Source organism: Miniopterus schreibersii (assembly GCF_964146895.1).
Source record: "Miniopterus schreibersii genome assembly, chromosome: X".
NCBI lineage: Eukaryota > Metazoa > Chordata > Mammalia > Chiroptera > Miniopteridae > Miniopterus > Miniopterus schreibersii.
Genome location: NC_138104.1, coordinates 19,970,149 through 19,993,994, shown reverse-complemented (window position 1 = coordinate 19,993,994; position 23,846 = coordinate 19,970,149).

Genomic DNA, 23,846 nt, shown 5'->3' with positions numbered 1-23,846 from the left:
GTGAAATAATGTTTTATCTTAACATTTGATTTAGAATTTTGCTGATTCGTTTCTAATATTTAACTTACTTAATTTCCCTTTTAACTGAAGGATGGACACTGACATAAATGAGACTGTCTTTGTCCTGGCACTTTGGGTATCAACCTCATTACTTTTCAGTTATGCTTTATATGTAAATAGTGTAAATTGTTATCCTAAATCGCACCTTACTTATAGAGTTCTTATTGCATTCTTTTAAATGTTTGCTTTTAGGATTACCAACCAATCAATATCCATGAGCATCCATAGGCCAACCATCACCCTCCTTCAAAAATAATTGTAAGTATACCCATCAACATGTCTCAAGACTCTTATTTTGCAACAGTATTCAATTAACCACTATATTTAAGGTATCTCTATTATTTTGCTAATGTAGACCTACTTTTGAAGCAGTAATACATTTGCCATCAATGACTTACCATATCTGAAGAATATTATTTTAATACAACCTAAAAAAATCTCAGCCTCTTTTATTACCAAATAATGTGTTAAAAAGACACTCTTGCCAAAGTGTTTAACCACTCTCCTGACTTTATATGAAATAAATGTAAAATAAGATAGCATAAATAAGAACAATTAAGTTAATGACGACAAAATATGAATGTCCAGTTTTCTCCTTCAGAAACAAACTCATAGCCAAGATTGGGGCATAGCAAATCCAGCTGTTGCCTTCTTATTGTAAATTTTAGAAAGCAAAGCTCTTAAAAATAGTCTTCATAAGTGGACCTAAAAATCTCAGAAAGAGCAAGAGGGAAGACTTAGAATATTGTTTCTCAAAAAGAGGGTATCAACTAAAATGACATGGGAAGCTTTGTCAAATAAATAAGTAATACTTTTTTTTAGGAAAGGAGGGTATCAAGTTATAAATGCTGAAAAACACTGATCTAGAGAATTGACAACTTTGCATTCTATAGGCTTCCTGAGCATGATTTTACGTTAGGCAAGGTGGATTAAAACTGAATCCTAGACTGCACAGGGAATTTTTTTCTTTTTTTCTTTTTTAATCCTCACCAAAGGACATTTTTTCCATTGCTTTTCAGAGAGTGGAAGGAAAAGAGAGAGAGAAACATCAATGTGAGAGAGATACACACATCGATCGGTTGTCTCCTGCACGCGCCTGACGGGGGCCAGGGATCGAGCCCACAACCAGGGTGCATGCCCTTTGCTGGAATCGAACCTGGGACACTTCAGTCTACAGGCTGACACTCTAACCATTGAGCAAAACCGTCTAGAGAATCCTTAATTAAATTTCTGATTGTTCTTAGAGTCATATACATATATTTAATACTACAAAATGTTTTTAGAATGAAAGTGCTGGGAAAAGAACTGACAAGATCACAGAGTTTAACTCATTTAACAGTAGAATTTTAACAGGCTCTTTTAGTATAAAACTAATATATACTCATTACATGGAAGATTAAATAATACAAAAATAATGGAGAAAGTGGAAATCTATCAAAATTGGAGAGAGGTTAAGGATGGAATAGACTTGGGAATGTCTGCTATACACATTATTAATGATAAAAAAAGAAAAAATTTTACATCAAGACAGTTGCATCAAAGTGGCTGCATTAAAATGTCCCCATAGTCAGGATTGCCAACATCAAATTGTCCAGCTATGTTGATTAATGACTCACCATTTAAGATGATGTCAAAGGTTACACTTCCTCTGCTTAATATGTATTGAAAAATTTCAGAATGCTATAGGCAGCTTTCCATAGAGGGAAAAAAAATGAAATTTAAAAAGTGTAAAATGTAAAATTTTAAAGAGCCCCAGCAGCTGTTGTGAATGCACAGGAAGGCACTGCATTGTAAGTGTGTGAAGATCTGAGTTTGCCTGCAGATGTTCTCACTGCATTGGTGAAACAGGTTAAGGTGGACATGGAGGTAAGTTCACACTCTCAAGCTTCAAACAACGTTCATACAAGGTCATCCCACTTGTATCAATGGCATCGTAATCCCTGCCTGGTAGTAAAAACTAAGGTCAGCTTTAGCAGAATGTGGAAACGAATTTCATCTCTGGTGTATTCCTTTCAGCACTGCCCTTACCATGTTGTCTCTATAACCATTGTTCCATGCTCTTGTCCCAGGCCTGTGCACCCCCCTTTGTACCCAGGCCTATTGACACCTTGCTCTTATCTACCTGATAATTGGAGAAGATTTGATACACAAATTCATCCTGAGGTGGCAATACCTAACAAGTCCTACCCCATCCAGAGAGAGATGCATTTTAACATTGAAAATGTGGCTCCAGCAATTGAATTCCCTGATGGGCTGAAAGAACAAAAATGCCCCAAATCTCATCACTTAGGTTTATAAGGTTGTTGCTTGGCCTCTCCACAAGGCTGGCATCCCCAGGGCATTTTAGTGACATGAAAAATATTCATACAGCTTATACTTAATATAAAAGGTTAGAAACTGGTTATTTATGGTAAATAATTATTAATGGCATTAAATGTCTTAATTTTCACTGTACCAAGAGCTTTATTACAATGGATATACATCTACAACCTGAAATTCTTCAAGTGTTTGAAATGTGGGTCCCTGGTGATTTCTGTGGCTGTTTTAAGCTATATAAGATTCAGTTGATGGTAGAAAATAAAAATCGGTTGACCTGATTTGTTTTTAGCTATCATTCGAAGTTAGTAATACCTTCCCTTAAGCCCTACTAATGTTATCTATGCTATTGTGAGATATATATATATATATATGTATATATATATGTGTATACACACACACACACACACACACACACACACATATATTTGTGCTACTGATATCCCCACAAAGTAATAACTTAGGTAATGCATTCAATGTCTCCTGTGAAAAATGATCAGTTAGACAACTGTGCCCCTCCTGAGCTGGATAAGGTTTGTAATATCAGTAAGTATTAAAGGTAAACATTATTTTCTTTCTGTAAAATCCTATATAAAGTTTCTTCACAGAAAGGGCTAATGTAATGAAGAAATGGTATACATACATTGGCTTTACAATGTCATGGCAGGATTTATACTTGTCACTCTCTTGACAGCTATATTAACAATTAAAATTTTTATCTTTATATCTTTTACTTATGTGGCTTTGTGTTACTACAAATAGATACAACTTCATTTAACAGAATTTTGTTTCAGTATGACTTCTCTGATATATAACTGAGTATTGGTGCAGAGTTCTTTACTCTAGGTTAGTAAATTAGCTTAAGACATAGACTATAACCGAAATCAAATATTACCTACACTGATAGACAATTCCATTATTTCACTTTGCGGTGTATTTTGGTTAATTTCTTTGTTCACAAATATTTTAATTTCTTTACTGTTTCTCTCTCTCTCTCCCTCTCTCTTGCCCTTATTCTCTCTCTAAAAATCAATGACTATGTCCTTGAGTGAGGATAAAAAAATAGCCCATATCTTTTAAATAAAATACAGGTATTTTAATGGCTTGGAAATTTTTACATGCTGTGTGAAATGAATATTTCCCTATTGAATCATGTTTCTATCACATTTCACTTTTATTTAAAAATTATTTTTTCCCTACCAAAATTAAACATATGACCCAGACAAGTAATACATTGCATATATGAGCTTGCTAACATTGCTTTCTGAATTATTCCCTCTTGGTACAATTAGGTAGAGTTGCTTATTTAGCTTCCTCAAAACGAAATATCTTTATTTGTATCTTTAGAGATACTAATAAACTAATAAAAATATACTAATAAAATATGAAAATCAAATCATATAATTGTGGTATGTTCATTAAAAGTAAACATCACTTCAACTCTATTTATAATTAATTGCCATTCCACTGAGTATTCTCATTGGCTTCATAGGGTTTAGGTTATATGAGACCATGTTATCAATGTGTTGCAAGTTTCTTAGCATAAGTGGTAACGACACTGTCATTTAATCAGTTGGATCAGGCAAGAAACTGTCAGTCATCCTGAATATCTTTCTATCCCTTATGCTCCCAAATCAAATTCATCACTAACGTCTGTCAGCTTTACTTCCTAAACATTTTCACTCTATTTCCACCATCTTTATACCAGTTTGGCTTTCCATTATCTTTTGTCAGAGTACTGGACCAGCCTTCTAACTAATTGCACCAATTATACATGTGCACTCCCAAATCCATTCTCTCAATTCTTACTGCTTTTAGAATAAATACCAGAATCTTTATTATGGTTTATGAAAGACAGCCTGATCTGGCCCTTATCTACCTCTTCAGTAGCATATTTTCCCCTTCCTTCCCACCCCCACACATGAATGCTTCAGATATATTGTCTACTTTCAGCTCCTTGAACACATCATGCTCTCTTCTGTTGTGAATACTTGCTTGCATTTCCCACCTCTCCTGACACTCACATCACCAGTTAACTCCTATTAAGCCTTCAAAGCACAGCCTAAAAGATATTTCTTCAGGGAACAGGGACGCCTTTCTGCCCCCTAACCCCTAAGACTAGATCAACTTCCTCCGTTATATGCCCTCATAGATAACACTGTGTAACTTTCCTCATAGCTCTTATTGCAGTTTATAATTACACTTTTATGTTTGTGATTAGTTGGGGATTGCTGTTTCCTCCACTAGATGTGAACTCCATGAAATCAGGGCAGTATTTGCTTTTGCTTAATGTTGTATTCTTAGCATCCAGCACATTGCCTAGCATATGGTTCAGTAAAATATTCATTTCACTGCATAACTGAATAAACAAATAGATACTATCTATTTAAAAAGCATTTGTGTAACTTCTTAAGATGGTTAATCTGTGGTTGTTCAATTGCAGAGGATACTTTTCTACTCCCCTCCAAGTGGTAGCTAAATATTGCAGCCTGGTGAAAAATTAGAAGCCTGAGTTACTAAACTAAGACCTTAACATAGGGTTGCAGATGTTGAGTTATCAACTAATTGTGACAGCAATAAAAGTATTGCCATGACTTTAAATGTAACATTAACTATACAAGCAGTTAACACTTATAAATGCCTAATACCACATATGAATTGTTGAGCAGTCCAACAGGGATTTTGAATAGGTTTCTTTTGCCCTTTTTCATGCACCAAGAGTTTCATAGTAAGATAACCAAATCATATCACTGCTATGCATTATTAAACAAGCAAATTCAAAATTGTGAAAACTGAATAATAGCACAACCTATAAAGTATTTAGGATCATTGCTAAAAGGGCTTATGTTTCACACTTAAAAAGTTGAATATATATATACATATAACCTGATGTGAATATATGACTACATGGGATATATAGTATATCTGTGAATATAATTAAAATGTGATGTTATGAAATGAATACATTACTAAGTGATAACAATTTTAGTTCATATTTCCTCCTGGCTAAGCTTTCTTATTTCTGCTTTAATTTGATATTGTACTTTACTTTTAATACAATGAATTACTCTTTGTTATTTTGCAGTGACCCAGATGTGTCCTAAATTACATATATCTTCCATAATTCTTACATTTTAGTATCCTAGTCATGTTTCTATTTTGTCATCTGTTAAAATATCGACAAACAATTTTGAGTGCTAGAGCAATGTTTCTCAATGAGTGCTAGAGCAATGTTTCTCAAACCTATTGTGTATAGAATCATCTGGGGATCCTGTTAGGCTGCAGATATTAATTCAGTAAGTCTTGGGATGGGCCAGAGACTGTGTTAATAACAAGCTCCCAAGTGATGTTGATGCTGCCAGTCCACGGAGTACACTTGGAGTAGCAAGGTTAAAAAACAGTAGTCCACAAACTTCCTGTAAAGGGCCAGATAGTAAATATTTTGATGTTGTGGACCACATGGTCTTTCCTAACTATTTAGCTTTGTAATTGTAGCATGATGTCAACCATAGACAGCATATAAATGAATGGGTTTGGCTGGGTTCCAAGAACTTTATAAACACTGGGATTCAAATTTCATACAATTTTCACATAGTATGATATATTAGTCATCTTTGGTTTTTGCAACCATATGAAAATGTAAACACCATTCTTAGCTCATATGCAAAAACAAAAACAGTCTGTAGTTTGCTGGCCACTCTGCTGGAGCATAAAATATCAATGGATAACTTTGCCAGAGGAGGGAGGTGTGTGATGGGAAAAGGAGGCTCTGTGGAAAAGATTATAGTTGACCCCCAGCAGGGGGCGTGCAGGAGGCAACAGATCAATGACTCATCATGGATGTTTCTGTCTCTCTCACCCTCCCTTCCTCTCTCTGAAATCAATAATGATATATATGTTTTTTAAAAGATTACAGTTGACCTAGGGCTTGAGGAAGTAAAGCTTTTCTGAACAAAGACGCAGTAAATAGTGAAAGAGATACAGGCAAGCAACAGCAACTTAGTGTTTTCTAAACTGAAAGCATAGGAATGTGGCATGAGAACAAGCCTAGAAAGGATTGAGAAGGCTTAAAGAAAATGGAGACTCCTTATATGCATAATCAAATGGTTTCAAACTTTAATGAGTGGTGGTGTCAGTTGAGCATACAGAATGAGAAGTGGGGGTTGCTTCCACATTTTGGAATTTTAAGAGAGGACTTCTGCTGAAAGGCAGAAAGAGAACAGAAATGATTGGGGGGAATAGGAGAAAATGAATTTGAAAGGTCAGGACTCTCTGCAAGTGACTGCAGACTGTTCTCCTGTGAAAGCTTTGTGGAAGCATTTATATCAATGGTCAGGGTTTAAAAATTCATTGATGAAAATGAAATGAGTAACACAAAGCTGGGCAGAGCAAGGCAATCAAGCCATTTGTCCCTTGTTGCAAAGCACACAGCAGACTAAAAAGGAAAGTAAGAACTGAGGATTGAAGATTAAAAAGATGGTCTCTACAAATGTTTCAGCATCTGACAGACTTTGCTGATAAGCTAGGAGAAGGCATCCATGCTGAGGGGTACAATGAGCATATAGGGTTTTTAGAAGATGTTTCTATTCTTTCTCTAGAAGTAACATTGGAGTGAGATGATGGAATATTACAGAAAACACCAGAGTTGGGAATTATGAAAGGTGAAATATCAAATACAAATTTAACTCAATCTCAATACCTTTTGGAATGTTCTGCTAATTCTCTTTACATTTTCCAACTCATCTTTTCTAAAAAGGACTTTATTTAGTTCTTTTGGAGTCAGGCATGTTTCATTGGAATGCTGGAAAATGAACTAAGATTTGCTGAGAACTTATATGCAAGGGACTTCAGGAATTTTTTAAAAATTCTCCAAACAATCTAATAAAGGGAACTGTTAAATGGGCCAGGTATAGAAACCCGGGTAGGTAGACTCACCAGGCCAGGAAGCCCCAGATGCCTAGCAAGGGGCAAAACTGGAAAAACAAAAACCTTGTTTCCTAATCTGTCCTCCCCCAGCATATCCCTGGTCATGTGGTTTAGACCCCCTGACCTTTCCTCCCTAGAGATAACATCTAGGCCTCAGCTATATTTCAGCTACAGGCCCAGATAAGTAGCACAACCAGACAAGTGGCCCATGGCTGCCTCAGGACCAGCTGCATTGACTAATGACCCCCCTGCCCTGGCTGACCAATCAGTGGAGACCACGACCCAAGGGACACACCTGGAAAGCTGATGACTATTCTATTGAGATGCTCCCCTGAGACCTCCCCTAAGATTCCCTCCTACAAGAAAGAGATAAATACTCTCAAGACAAAGGACCCAGTGTGCACTTCCCACCAGGCGAGCATGCCAGTGCCATCTCCATCCCTCCAAGGGGACCCCATGAGACTTGCAACCAGGGGAGCAGTGGGGAGCAGCAGTTCATTGCAGGCTTACCCCCTGAACCTGTCTCCAAGACCCCTTCTCTCTCTGACTTCTCAGTGAGCCAGAGCAGCCCAGCCTAAGCTCTAAGCTCTCCTGTTGCTGCTTCTATGCCCTTCCCCATTTCACTGTCCCAAGTGTATTTTGCTGCCATCATGGACCCAATACCCTTTGGCTCAGTGCTGTGTAGCCCTTCCCTTTGGATATCCCCATCCCCTTTTAATAAATTTAATTTTTCTTTATTCATCTGTCTTGAGATGGCCATTTAGCCTGCCGGAGCACCACCACCTTAACCTTTCAGTATGGGGGTCCACAGAGAGACATCCAGAATAGAAGCTTCCCCCCGCCCCAACCGTCGCCTAGAGACTCCTAGTCTCTGGGTCCAGCACCGACCAAGTCCTTCAGGTCTCCCCAGCTGAGGTAGGAGTGCCAGATCGTCAGACCTCCTGATTCTTGCGAATGGGTGAGTCACTTCATTTTTGGGAAGAGGGCACTAGGGACCGAGACTCTTAGCTCCCCATGGGGCCACTACTTGCAGGCACGGATCAGCCACTTAAAAGCCACAAGGGCAGCTGCTGCTAGAAGACTCCTGTATAAGGATGAACCGGGCTTGGAACGGGCCAGATTGCATTAGGCAGCCCGCCCGTTGCAAGCAAACATCCAAGCTACTGAAGCACACAATGAAAAAGCACACGCTCACCCAACCTTGGCCGAAAACACCCTACAGGGTTTTATTTTGGGGACTGGTAGTCTCGGCATTGCCAATTCCTGCATTTCAGGGGGAGAGAGCTCACTCACTTGGCTAGTGGTGTCACTTAGGATTTCACTGGGAATCCCAGCGCTGGGTCCAACCACCAGTTTACTAGGGAATAAATAGCGGGGATGCTCCTACTTATCCCTAGCCACCAGGAGACTCAAGTCCCGAAACTGAACCTTTCTAGTGGGGGACACACATAGAATAGGCCTCAGCACACTGAAGGAGCCAGCAACCAGGTCCTGGCTCCTGCCCTTGGCTTCAGCCTCTCGCTGTGCTCGTGACTCCCTCCTGAAAACACCCTCATAACACCATGGGCAACTCACTCTCAACCCCTCCCACGGACTCACCTCTGGCCTACTTTTTAAAGAATCTTGGTGCTTGCGATTTACAAGACAAAATTAGACCCAAACGCCTCATTTTTTATTTCAACACAGCATGGCCACAATATAAATTAGACCATCAGGAGACCTGGCCCTAGAATGAAAGCCTTAATCATAACACCATTCTCCAGTTGGATTCATACTGCCACCGACTAGGTAAATGGTCCGAGATTCCCTATGTTCAGGCTTTTTTTTTTTTTTTTATAATATATCTTTATTGATTTCAGAGACAGAAAGGGAGAGAGAGAGAGAGAGAGAGAGAGAGACAGACAGACAGACACAGACAGACAGACATCAATGATGAGAGAGTCATTGATCTACTGCTTCCTTCATGCCTCCCCCTGGGAATCCAGCTCACAACCCCTGCATGTGTCCTGACCAGGAATTGAACCATGATCTCCTGGATCATAGGTTGATGCTCAACCACTGAGCCACGCTGCTGGGCAGGCTTTCTTTTTTTGAGTTTCACCGCCACCCTGAACTCTGCTGCTACTGTCTTATCATCACCAAACCCTAACCCTTCAGGAACTTAATGCCTCCACTTATTTACCCAGATCTCCCACAAAATAGGGAGTGAACCTACCAGAAGCTGTGGCTTAGTCATAACCCAGGGGTTAAAAAAATGGGAGGCAGAATAAAGGAAGAGTTTCCACTTTTTCACAATAGAAGGAAAGCTAAAATTTTGGTCAGAAAATTTTAGGTGATTTTTACTGAAAGGAAAAGCAACATGATTTTATTAATGGAAATTAGGAAGAATAGCAAATGTAGACATAGGAAATTATGAGGGTTTTTTTTGTTTTGTTTTTGTTTTTTTACTATTCAAAGAACCTGTAACCAGGTTCCTTATTAAATGAGGAGAGGTGTTATATATAGTCACAGTCTAAACTATTATTTATTTATTTATTTATTTATTTATTTATTTATTTATTTTAAATGTATCTTTATTGATTTCAGAGAGAGGAAAGGAGAGGGAGAGAGAGAGAGAAACATCAATGATGAGAGAGTTATTGATCTGGGGATCGAGCCCGCAACCCGGGCATGTCCCTCACCGGGAATCAAACCCCGATTGCCAGGATCCTAGGTCGATGCTCAACCACTGAGCCACGCCCAGCCGGGCTAAACTATCATTTATTGAACATCTACTCAATGCCAGGCAATGTGCTGAAAATTATACAAATTATTCCATTTAATTTTCACAACATTCCAATGAAGTGGTTAATATTACGCACACCTAACATATGAGGCCTAGAGGGCTTAAGTGACTTATCCAGGTTCTCTGAGTCCTATGGACTTGCCAAAGAAAAATTGCTATTGTGTAAATCTGGAAATATTAAGTGCCTAGTACTTATCAGATGCTAAACAGAAGTTAGCTTGTTGTTGTTCTCTTGCTATTATTGTCATTAGTATTATTGCCATTTACTTAACTCCTCAAAGCCTTATTTACAGCAACCATAACATGGAAGTCAGTACCAAATAAGCTTGTCAGAGGGATTATATGAAGCAACCCACTTAAACTTTCTGGCATATAGAAGACATTTAGTAAATGCCAAAACCCTATACATTTTCTCTTGAAGAATGGTTTTTCTTTTTAAATAAGGCAAAATAAGGTGGTGAATATTGATAACTTTCTATTTTTTATGGCATGCCTCCGGGTAATGACCTTGACTTTAGCTTCTGAAAACATTGTTTGACTAGGAAAAAAAACGACTGGCTTAAGTGCTTGGAAACAAGAGGGTAAGAGAGATTATGGCTGAAATACTCAGCACATACTTCAGAGTTTCTGAGATTTTTCTGCCCCATCCATTACTTGCTATAGTTTCTATCTTTGAGAACTTAAACAGATATTTTTAAAGTATTCTTGTATTTAACAAAATAGTATTATTTGTAATGATATTAAAATATTATAATTCATTTGGAATATTTGTGCCCCAGTACAAAAGTTGTCTTTTCATAGTTGAAGCAATGTTTATTGACAGTACAGAAGTGCTCCATAAATGTGTTCAATAAATGCTGGATGAAAGAGTGAATGAATGACTCATTTACATCATTATTATTATTTTTAGATTTTTAGATTGCTACATAGAAAGCTTCCTTTAAATCAGCTATAAACTTATATCTGTAAGTTCATTTTAACAAAACACATCATGTTCCCCTGAATATAAAAGCACAAGTTCATTTGTCTTTATTGCATTTTATTTTAAAATTATATTTTAAATTGATTTGGGTAACATTTAAGTCTAGCACGCCTTCTTTACATTGTTTTCTTCTTGATGCCTTTTTCTATTTAATATTCATTTTGATGGCTTCTGGCAGGCATTCCTCTTGTCTTTAAAGGGCTAGTCAAATTTTCAGTTTACAAAGAGATCTTTATGTTATTGGCTAACAGTGACCTCTGATTCTGAAAGTAAAAAAAAAAAAAAAAAAAAGACAAAGTATCCCTAGTATCCCAAAGAAACCTGATATTTCAGGGCCTTCCCCAAATTTGTTACATAAAGGCAGAGCTAGAAAGTATGTTGTTTTTTTTGGTAAGGACAAGATAGTCAAATCCATCAGTTCTACAGTTTGTTCCAGCTCTAGAAAGGAATTTGGTGGAGGGCGTTATAACGTACACATGAAAAGACTGAATTTCTCTGTGGAATCGAGTTTTTCAGGTGTATAAGAAATTTGTTTATAAAGCAAATTATATTTCCTGCCAGAACTTTATGTGATCAGAAAACTGTTCCCTGGTTTTGGTAACATGTGAGACATTGGTAATCTTTTTTTTTTAAGTGTATATTATTTATTACATTGGGAAAAAAAAGAACACTAATCATCATGCCTTTTGACTTCATCCTACTGAGTTAAGACCATTAACAATAATCTGCATACAACAAAGTTTCCTGAACGCAGCAGATGAATTACTTTACATATGCATTTTAAGCATATTGTGTACTTATGGCTCAGGACATTGGTAATCTTGATTAGAGTTTTAGTGTAGTGGTGTAGACAAACCAGGTTAGAGAGGGTTGAGATGTCAGGAAGTGGAGACAGCAGGTCTAGACAACATGGTAGAACGGGGAAGTCGGAATTGACATCCTTGCTTTTATTTGAAGGGCAGGACCTGTTTGATGAGTGGTTGTGAAGAGCAAGAGAAGGGCCAAGGATGACTCCCAGTTCTTTGGCTTGACCAATTAGTGGTATGAGGCCGAGGTGTTGTATATAGGAGGAGGAAGTGGAGTTTTGTGTGGGGCAAGGAGTAGAAGTAAGTTTAACTTGAACACGTTGAATTTGAGTTGCCTCTAAGGTGCCTGTTGGGTTATATCTAGTAGGCAGGTAGGCAGGGAGTTTTTCTGTCTCCCACGTAGACAGCACTTCCCTCCCCTCATCTCTGATTTACCTGTCAATACAAACACATCAGTTTCCTTCTACTAGGGATTTGTCTCTAGTTTACTTCCTTTCTGATACTATTCTTTTTAAATTGAAATGTAATGACTCAGCTGGCATGGCTCAGCGGTTGAGCGTCGACCTAGGATCCAGGAGATCAAGGTCCGGTTCCCGGTCAGGGCACATGCCCAGGTTGCGGGGTTGATCCCCAGTCTGGGGCGTGCAGGAGGCAGCCGATCAATGACTCTCTCAGCATTGATGCTTCTATCTCTCACCCTCTCCCTTCCTCTCTCTGAAATCAATAAAGATATATTTTTTAAGAATTGAGATATAATGGACATACAGTATCAGAAAGTATAATTTTAAAGAGAATCATTCTATGTGAAAAAATGTTTAATTGTTAAGTTATCACTAAAGCTAGGGGGAAGGAGGCTATAAGGCCAATGGGGGCAAATAAATTGAGAAAAGGTAAGATTAGTGTTGTAATGAAGTAAAAGAAGTGGCCTCTAAGCTCAACATTGAGGATGGAGTTGCATTTAGGATGTGGATGGAGCAAAAGGTAGGGTTAGAAGAACATGGAGAAGAGAGTAAGAGGAAGATGCTGCTTAAGGGACTTTGATGATATTTATAGTAGCTCTTCCAAAGAGAAACCCCTGGGGGTACTTAGAAATATGAGACTGGAACTCTCATCTTTGGCTCACATTTCTGATGCTTTGGTATCTTGCCCTCCAACTATTACACCTGCGGCAAGCATTCCCTACCACCAGGTGGCTACAGAATAATGTCACGCTAGGATTGTTAGCCTGTGTTTGGGACTCTGGTGTGGTGAAGGATTTTTCAAGTCACAACTTTAAAAATCTGGTAATCTATTTAATGTGCTGTTTCCTGTCTAGACAACCTTTTAGAGAAAGTGGAATTCAGTTCATCTGCTTCTCAATTTTCATAAACTTAGCGAATTGATTTATATGTTAGATTCCCAAGGGAAGCACCAAAGCAAAAGTAACAGGAGTAAATCAATATCACTTGTATGCAGTTTCTGTGTACCCCCACGTTATGATCCATGACCTGTACTAAAGCAACTTTCTTTACTCTTATTGCTATCCCACCTTGAATTCTGCCATTTAAAAACAATTTTTCTAACTCTTCTCCCACAATTGACTGGTTGAGATTTTCTGTGGTAGAGTTATAGCTGGGAGAAGGGATATTCACTGAATTAGATGAAGAGAAAGGGATAGCAAGGCTCTCTAAAGCCTTCCGGGGAAGGTCAGTGGCAATTTGAATAGTAGGAGTTGGCAGAATACACATCCAGCAGCTCTGCCTTCATTATACTTTATGATATCATGCTCCAGAGAACACAAAGTTCTTAGTTTAGTTTTTGAGAAAATTATATAAAACCAAGATCATTATTTTTGACTCTTCAAATTAATAGGTAGTGCATTAAGTTTGCATTAAAACTAAAAATGATGTAACCTAGTTCTTAAAAGAGCAAACAATACAATTAACATATCAAAATACCCATCACAGGAAAAGAATGCTGTTCATTGCTCTAAATTATTAAGTTTTCACACAATTTGCTGTAAACATCTGACTAATAGAAGAGTCCAGAACTAGTGGTTGATGGTGATACACTGAATTTCATCTTTTTTTCTTTCATTTGTGTCTCTGGAGGTTATAATAATAATAAAAGAGAGTAGATTAAGTTATGTGGATAATGTACTCTTGAATATTAGATTAATTAACCAAAATAATTATAGAGAACTATTATGTGATCAGTACTATGCCAGGAATTACTGGGGTTGCAGATAACTCTTGGCCAAGATCTCTGACCTCTCAGGTTTCTCATAATCTTATTAGTGAGATAAAATTAATTAACATAAAAGAAAACCAAAAACGGCAGAATGTTACAAGGAGCCAAATAGTGTGCTCTGAGCAATAGGATTATACAGGTACAAACAGAGGAGGAATCAATGAAGTCTGCATTTCAGAGAGAGAGTCTTTCAGGATTGAGCTTATAAATTGGGATGAATTGTATATATATATTTGTCATCATTATCTCTTATATCTTATTAAGCAATATATTTGTCATTTTACACCCTGTCTAGGCACTCACATAAGTACCTTAAACATGGTAGGCATTCCAAAAATATTTGCTGGTTGATATTTTTTGAGGATGTAGTAAAAGCAAGTACAACAAAGACATTTAGTTTTTCTGTCATCTATATAAAAAGTCTGTATTGACCAGGGATAGGGTGCTTTACCATCAGATCATAGTGCTAATCAGAAAGTAAAGCTTGTAGACTTGCCCCTTAGAGAGTGTAGCTCCTGGAAGCTGACCCTCAGAGCACTGAAGAACAAAAGTAAATATGTGAATGTCTGTTGGATTCTGAAAACAATTTTAGTTCACTGGTCTGAACCAATTAGCCATGACTTACAATATCAAGGTTTTATAATGCCCGTAGGTAACTTTTCAGCAGAAATGCTTCTCTAATGCTTGGTATTAAAAAATTTATTTGAATCCTTATATGATGTGAGTTTGTGCCCCTTTTAGGAGCAGTATTTAAGTAGTATCTATCTTATGCCTAAGAAAAGCAGGGTTTTAAAAATCTTCATATCTTTATATTAAGGAACGTTTATTTGTTTCGACAGACTTCTCTCTAATTTCAGTGTTCCACAAAAACAAAAGGCATTCAGTGATATTGTTGCAGTTAACATTGGCAAGTACATAATTTTACCAGGACATGGTTACATAATTAGAATAGTACATGCGCAGACTGTTTGGCTCAATGGTTGAGCGTTGACTCATGAACCTGGAGGTCATGATTTGATTCCCGGTCCGGGCACATGCCTGGGTTGCGGGCTTGATCTCCAGTATAGGGCATGCAGGAGGCAGCCTATCAATGACTCTCATCATTGATGCGCCTATCTCTCTCTCCCTCTCTCTGAAATCAATAAACACACACACACACACATATATGTGTGTGTGTGTCTGTGTGTGTGTCTGTGTGTGTGTGTGTATATATATATATATATATATATATATATATATATATATATATAAAGAATAGTACCACATCACCAAAGATAGGGACAGAATGATAGTAATTAATAGAGTGAAAACTTTGACTAAATTTTTTGTAGGTGAATTGTCTTTCCCACAGCACTGCATTTTGATGAGTATGCATATTGAAAGTAAGAGTACAATTTAAGATTAAGGCTGTTGCAGTCATACTTACATATAAAACAATTACTCTGAGAAACAGCAACTGCTTTTCAAAACTTTTTTTTGAATAATGAACATGTATTTTTAGGAATGATGAATTAAATGAGATCCCAACTTCATACATGAATTTTTTTAAAGGAAATGTAAATGATTAATACCCACAATTAATAAACAATTCGTCGTGTCTTTTCCTATCTTTTCCTATTTATATTTGCCAAATAGTCTGCATCTTCAAGAGAGTATCTGTACTGTAACTGGTTAACCAATCATTTGTAAATAAGTCTCCTTTATGGGAAAAACAAAAACAAAGGGTAATTCGTATCTTTCTCTTCAATTTGCCATTATCCTAGAATTTTAAGCAGGAAAATATGTTATTTTATGAGTCACAGACAACCCTCTATATGCACTTTAATTTTTGGAGTTTACTTTTTGTGGTACTCTTACTTTTGGGTACTTCTTACTTTTAAATTGTTTTCTTTCTCATCATTTTTAAAAACCTTTAGCCAAGAAGGGCCTAGAATATCACCTGTAGTTCTCCTTTTGCTGAGAAAGTTCTGGTATTTCATTCCATTCTCTTTGAAGTGTCTAGGAAAACTTGTAAACCTCAGCTTTGGTAATGAAACTTCCTCATCTAGGGAGGGCAGGCAAAAAAGAAATAGAACATTTTATGCCCAATGTATTGATAACATGTAAACATTTTGAAAGAACTAAGCACTTGAGGAAATGCCAATCAACTGGATCTCTAATGCAATATTGACAGAGGCCTATATTTGTACAACTACTTAGACAAAAAGTTGGCATTATATCCTAAAATTGAATATTCACAGTGCGTATGCATTGTTTTAATTAATTAATTAATTATATCAAAGGAGCCATATTTGGTGAGATGATAGTGGTGATTCACATACTGTTAATTCACTTGAATCCAGCTCAATGCACTGAAGCCAGACTAAGAATTCCAGGATGGCTGAGCACCCACGTAGGAATCATTTGGTAAGGCTAAGACAAAACTAGGAGTATAGAGAAATTCTTGTTTTGATAGAAACACTATACATTTAGAATAGTGCTTGCTTCATAGAATCTTTATGAAGCACAAAATAAACAAAGAAGTAATGATTAAGAAAGAAGTAAATATTTCCCAGTGTGTACTTAAGGTGTCAGATTTTAAATCATAATGGAACAAAACAATTGAGGGGGGCATCAAATGGATAGTTTTCTGTTTTGTACACTTGGGAGAATGGGAGTTCCTTCTACATGCACCTGAAAAATGTGTCTGTCTTTCACATAATTCAAGGGTAATAATCTACAAATTCTCATCAGAAAACTTTAGGCAATTTTAAATAGTTGTAGTCGACATTTATGCCAACATAAACAATTAGGTGTAAAGCAACTTGGCTTTTGTAAGGGAAAATTATAAGACTAGTAGAAAAAAATGTAGAATTACTAACTAAAAAACACACACCTAAGTTGTTTTTTTAACTAAGTTCCTCACAAAGAGTAATTTGAAAGACAAAAAGAAATGCCATTAGCAAGGGGGGAGATGTTTCATTGTGAGACCAGCTATTATTTATTGTACATCTACTAATGTCAGGTACTGGACTGGACTCTGCAAGTTATTTCTTTTCATTCTCACAGCAGTCAACAGTTAATAAAATAGTTATTATTGATCCCACTTAATATATGAGGAAACATAGGCCAAGAAGGCTTAAGTGAGTTTCCAAGGTTCCACAGCTAGTGAGTGACAGAGCTGGGATTCTGAACACAGAACTGCCTGATTCTAAACTCATATTTCCTTCCCCAAAGCTGACCCATGTATGCAGTAGCCACACTAAGTGAATGAAGCAATGGGCCCTGAGATGTTTCAGGTCACCTATCCACCCCCTCCTCCGAGCTGGTTCTTCTGCACAGTGTGCGGGGCCCAAGCCTTAGCTCTGTTGTCTTTGCACTGGCAAGTGACCCAGTGGTCTCCTCCTTGGCCACCTGGACATCGAGCAGTGCAAAAGTAAATCCCTCTTTAAGCTGGGAGAGTCATGCTGTTGGCTGCTCCTGCATGCAGGTGGGGATAGATCTTCTGGGTCATGTGACCCTGCCTAAGAAAAGTGAGGGGGTGGAAACATAAATCAAGCTGCTGAATACTGGCTACTAGTAGATAAGGGTGACTATGTCCCTATCAGGTTAATAGCAGATACTCAAAAAATACTGTCATCATTATTACATTATCATCACCATTATTACTAGCTGTGTCGCTCTCAGCAATTTCCATTACCCTTTCTTAGACTCAAGGTCCTAGAACAAAAAATAAGGTTGGCACTACTGTAATGACCTACACTTGCCATGGTGATTGCATTACAAGATAAATTCATTTAAGTTCCCTGGCAAATTACTCATTAGGGGTTAGTAAGAGAGGAAAGAGCTGTATTCTCTTTTTGATGCGATAAAAATGAGATTAAAATCATCTTGCACAGATTGGCTCCTGTACATTTTATTTCCCCACAGTCCTACAAGCTTCCAGACAAAAGGGCCTTCCCCAGCCACTTCATTCCCTGTATATAACAGTCTGCTTAAATCTAATACTGACAGAATTCCTTTACCAATTATTTCTTATAATGTAGATCTACATTCAAGACCCATTCCTGGCTCCTTCTTTTCTTCATAATACCTTTGAATACCCAAGTCCACACTAATCTCTCCGTCCACCACACAGTTTGGCAATGGCCACTTGCCCATTTTTTGTATTTATTAATGTTACCTTATTTGGTAAGTTGTAAACTCTTTGAAAGCAAAGACTCCATCTTCTTATACATCTTAGTACTTACTGCAGTACCTAGCCCAGTGCCTTGCATACAGTTGAAGTTCAATAAATAATTACTGATGGATAAATTCATGTAAGTAATCTATGAAGTCAGTCATTAACTCTTAGAACCAGAACTCAAAGGAAACACTAGAAAATTGAATACCATAGTTTTAAAATGATATAAAATGTGGCACTGTTTTATGTGGTAAATAAAATATAGATGGAAAATTTATTTAAAATACAGAAAAGATTAGTTTGTGAGAGATGAATTCATAATAAGTTATTTAACTGAAAATAATTACTTTGAAGGAAGACCTCACACTTTTTCATCTTAACATTGTGGATGGTAAACTTGCCTTCCTGGGAAATATCTTTAGAGCCCTCAGCCAGAATGGACATTGGGCTCATAGGTCTAACCACAGGTCACAACTATGTTCTGATAATTATGCCAACATTGTAAAAAAATGTACACAAGTTACAGCTCATTATAATCTTACTAATTTTAGGCAATTGAGATGAAATATATCAGTAAAAAATATGTATTGAACTAAATACATCTTTTTGATTGAAATACAAAACCCAGTAAAAAATAAAAAAAAAAGACACACTTTTCCTGACAATTGACAAGGACCATTAGAAAGACTTCCTATGTGATATATTTTTTAAAGTTATTGTTCTTTTAACTAACATTTTGACTGACACTATTGAACCAAGGATGAAAAAAGTTGAACATCAAGCATGTGGGTGATACAAAAGAGAAGCAGAAGATGGGCCATGTACCTCTATGCAAACGTCCTTGTCTTGAGGTTCCAGAAATCGGCCTCTTTTTGAAAATAAAATAAATATCTTCTTCCTTAGAAGTATGGTAAGACAACCCAAGGACATGGACAATGGTGGGGAGAGGGACTGGGGAGGGGGAAGGAACGGGGTGGAACGGGTCATTGGGGAGAAAAAGGGACATCTGTAATATTTTAAACAAAAATAAAATTTAAAAAAAAGAAAAAAAAAAGTATGGTAAGAAAGAGTGTTTATATGACCTACTAACCTTGTGAATAAATGTGTTATAATGATACAATTTTATTATTTTCCTCTTATTATTTTAATGCAGAATAAATGCCCTTTGAAATCTCCCTACAGCTCCCCCCCCCACACACACACACACACAAACACACACACGTACTACAATGAATACCAGATGTGGTAAACTAGTCTTTTAAATAGGTTTTTAAAACCTAATTTCTTAAAATAATACAGTCTATGGGCTTGTCTCAGAGGTCCATGTGGGTAGGTGAGAATCTGTCAACACAATGTCTATCCTCAGAATTTTTCCTAAGGGCAACATATTTTGTTCCCTTGTCATTATTTTTGCTTTTTTTTTTTTCTTTCTACTGGTATACTTTAATTTACTTTAAAACTTTGAGGATGGAAAAACTATGATTGTTTAGATTCTCTCATTATATAAAACAGTTTTTGTGGTAAAGACTGCGAATTCTCTTTGATAAACATCTGCTTATAGAATGTAGTATTCAAAAGAAAAAAGCAGTTTATCTAAGAAATGCTTTTTCCCTTGTATTTATGCTTTTGCCAGCTTGATGTAGCTGTGTTGCCTATTTGTCCTTTGTTACTGTCGGGACAGCAAATTTCTATCTGGAGCAGATGGTGTAACTGTCATTGTTTGAGTGCTTAAAATTCATTCTGCTGCAGGGAATTTATATCATTAAACTTTTAATTTAGCAATATTAACAAATTCCAAGTATGGGCTGTTCTGTCTGGGATGTCTGTTACATAAATATATATATATGTATATCATGAAAATTTTATCAAATCAATGCAAAGATTTATTTTATTAAGTTAATATATATATAGCATGGTGATGAGGCAATGCTATAAAATTTTAGTCATGAATTTATTATGGGCTTTACTTATTTCCTTTACTAATGTCTCCCTAATTTATTCCAAAGGAAATTAAAAGTCATAATTATGTGTCTCAACATTTTTTAATAGAACATTTAAATATAAACCTATTTTTAAACTTCAAATGTAAGCCTTTTTGTCCATAGCTCTTAACAGTGCTGTACCTCACCTACCCCACATAGAAAGCCATAAGATTTCATATTTTACTATCAGGAAAGAATTAAAGAGAATGCCATTTTTTTCACTCTCAGCCACATGCTCAATATTGGAATGATTAAAACTGGACCAATAAAAGTTTTGCATTTAACTTAACACAGCTGGCTCGGTTGGGAAGCATGGGTACTGTGCACTGGTCTTTGTCATTCTTACAACTGAAATTTGTTTCCTAATTGTTCTACCACTCTGGTCTCTGGAAACTTGCTCTTGTTCCTTGTGCTCATCACCTAACAGGAGAGATTCATTGTAGCAAGTGAAGAAGTGACTCTACCAACTCAAAGAAGCTGAGATGTGTTCTGTAAATCCAACTGGTTCCAAGGCTACAACCCCACTTCACTTGGCAGATTTTCCTATTGCAAGGAGTGGGGAAAGTGGCCCTGAACCATTGCTATGGATCAGACATCACGTTTGATAATACACGTGGATTCTTCACTCCATTAACTGGAAAAGTTTGAGGTAGACCTAGTCCAAAAGGAATCTAAGAAGTGGGAAAAATTATTGTTTTTCATCTAATATTTATTCTGTATTTTAAAATTGTGGTATTTATGTATATCCACAAATGAATCTGGGCCTTCTTAATATAGTAGATACAAAATACAAGATCAAATATAAACAGTGTTTAAGCTGATGCTTTATTTACCTTTGTCACATCATAAAACAGAGACAGAATATGTGTGTGTGTGTGGAAGTGTCAGGATTATTTAAAGTGATCCACAAGTCCCCCTGACTAGTTTGCTTTCAGTATTGCTAGTAGTGGTCATGGTCATTGAAGTAGGGGATAAGATGGAGAGAAGTAAAGATTTTTTTTTTTTAATATCTTTATTGATTTCAGAGAGAGGAAGGGAGAGGGAGACAGATAGAAACATCAATGATAGGTCATTGATTGGCTGCCTCCTGCATGACCCAACCGGGGATCGAGCCTCAACCCGGGCATGTGCCCTGACCAGTAATCGAACCACGATCTCCTGGATCCTAGGTTGATGCTTAACTGCTGAACCATGCCTGGCCAGGCAGAAGTCAAGGTTTTATAAAGAATTGTTGAATGGAAAGTGGAAGTAACAAAAATAGGAACTATGATAGACATTTGATCGTAAATGAGTGCTGCAAGGAAAATAAATTATTGAAATTTAGAACTGAGGGTGCCCTGGCTGGTTTGACTCAGTGGTTAGAGCATCAGCCTGCGGACCGAAGGGTCATGGGTTCAATTCCTGGTCAAGGGCACATACCTGGGTTGTGGGTTCGCTCCCCACCCCAATCAGGGTGTGTCTCTCTCGTATTGATGTTTCTCTCTCTCTTGCCCCCCTCCCTTCCACTCTCTCTGAAGATCAATGGAAAAAATATCCTCATGTGAGGATTTTTAAAAAAAAGGGCTGAGGGTATTTCTTTTCTCCATATTGTACTTTACACAAAATGCTTGTAAACACTGCTACAAGGCATTTCCCCTTACTTTTTGTGTGGTTAGGCATGGGAAAGGAAACTAAAGTCCTTTCAGGAAATTATTCTTAGTCAGTACCTTTCACGATTTTTTTTTTTTTAAGTGAATTCCAAGTGCTATGAAATTTCTACTAGTTTTCCACATAGTCCCATTGGAATTTTTAAATTTTAGTGGTTGTTTTTGTTTGTTAGAAACACATGCTTCTGTATATTTAAATGTAAATGTACTAAAGCAGCTACATAAAGCACTAACTCAGAAATATGACCAACTGAACACTAGCTGATAGGAGCTGAAAATACGTTGTAAGTAAATTGCTGGAAACCTGTCTTTTCAACTATACTGCAGGTGAATTTTTAATCAATCTGTTTGATTCTGCTAGTCATATTAGACTATTAAACTTCAAAATCTTCTAACTAACAGGGAAGAGATAGGAAGAGGAAAAGCAAAAACATGGAATCACTTGAGAATGTGCTGAAATATTAACCTGCAGACATCTCTGACTAAGTGTATGTTTAAAATTAAAGACAAATTTGAAAGCAGGTTATTTCTTCTGAAAGTGGGCTCAGTAATTTCAGGGTGCAGAGGCAAACACAATACAAGCCTGTATTCATTTTATCTGTGTGTGTTTAATCATTGTCCTGGCAAAATAAGAGCATGATCGGGGCCAGGTGCAAGACAGGAGGAAGAAAACAAAGATGCTAACTCACACTGAGATCTGGAGAACTTGAGCAAGGCCAACTTGTTTTTAAAAAGGCAGTGGGGAGGTTTCATTTTTTGCAATTGAAGAAATCCAAGGCTGGCTAAGAAAGAGTGAGTGTGAGAACAAAAAGAAGGGAAGCTGAATTGAGACCAACAGGATGGTGCCTCTTCTGTTTCTTCCTGATGAGATAAGACATTTTTCTGGGACAGAAAGTGTAGTAAGGATATAGATCTGCACCCACGGTGTTTCAGGGCAAACGACTGGGCTTTATAGCAAAGTTATAGGTTACTTCGTCTTTTTAACGTAGAAGGAAGTGCCTGATTAAATGGAATGTTTCACTGATTTTCCCAAGCAAACCTACTTATAGAATTTCAGAAACAGGGAGTGCCTTCTCAGATGAGCTTATGTGAACCTACTCATTCTGCAAACCATGTTATGAAAACAAGTGGAGAGGGAACAGCAAGATAGCCTGAGAGTTCAATACTATATAGAAATTTACAATTTAAGGACAAAGTCTCTTTATTTTAATGGACCTTCAAGTAGGGATTTAACAGCATCTGTGACTATACATTTTTCTAAAGATTTTTTATTGCTCTTTAGAGAGAGAGGAAGGGAGAGGGAGAGAGGGAAACATCAGTGTGAGAGCCAAACATTCATTGGCTGCCTCCTGCACAACCCCTACCAGGGGATCAAGCCCGAAACCCTGGGCATGTGCCCTGACCAGGAATCAAACCGGCCACCTTTCGGTGCATGGGATGCCATGCAACCAACTTAGCCACACCAGCCAGGACTGTGGCTATCCATTTTTGAGATGCAGAGGCATGAAATGTTATATTCCCAGGGCCCTTAGGTTAGTAAACGTATAGATCAAATACGTTGTAAATAGAATCCTTGTACAACTTTAAACGTGATTATTTGTGATGTCTTTTTGACCATTATGTAGTACTGTCTCATTACATTATGTAATAATATGTCAACTGTTTCAATATTCTAAGAGAAGAATGAATATTCTTCCTAATTATTAATATTTCTGGTTTTGCTTTTGCCTGAGCAGCTCCATAAATGAATATTTATTTGGTACATTGTTTTTATTATGAAAAGAAAAACAAATGGCTTCTCTTGTTACAAAAAGTAGTTCTATAAATACTTTGATCAAACTCTTATTGATTTCTATTCATGTGATAAAACAATTTCTATTCATGTGATAAAACAATGTGAAACAAACATCTCAGATGCCAGTTAGTGATGGTTAATTTGTAACTGTTGTTAA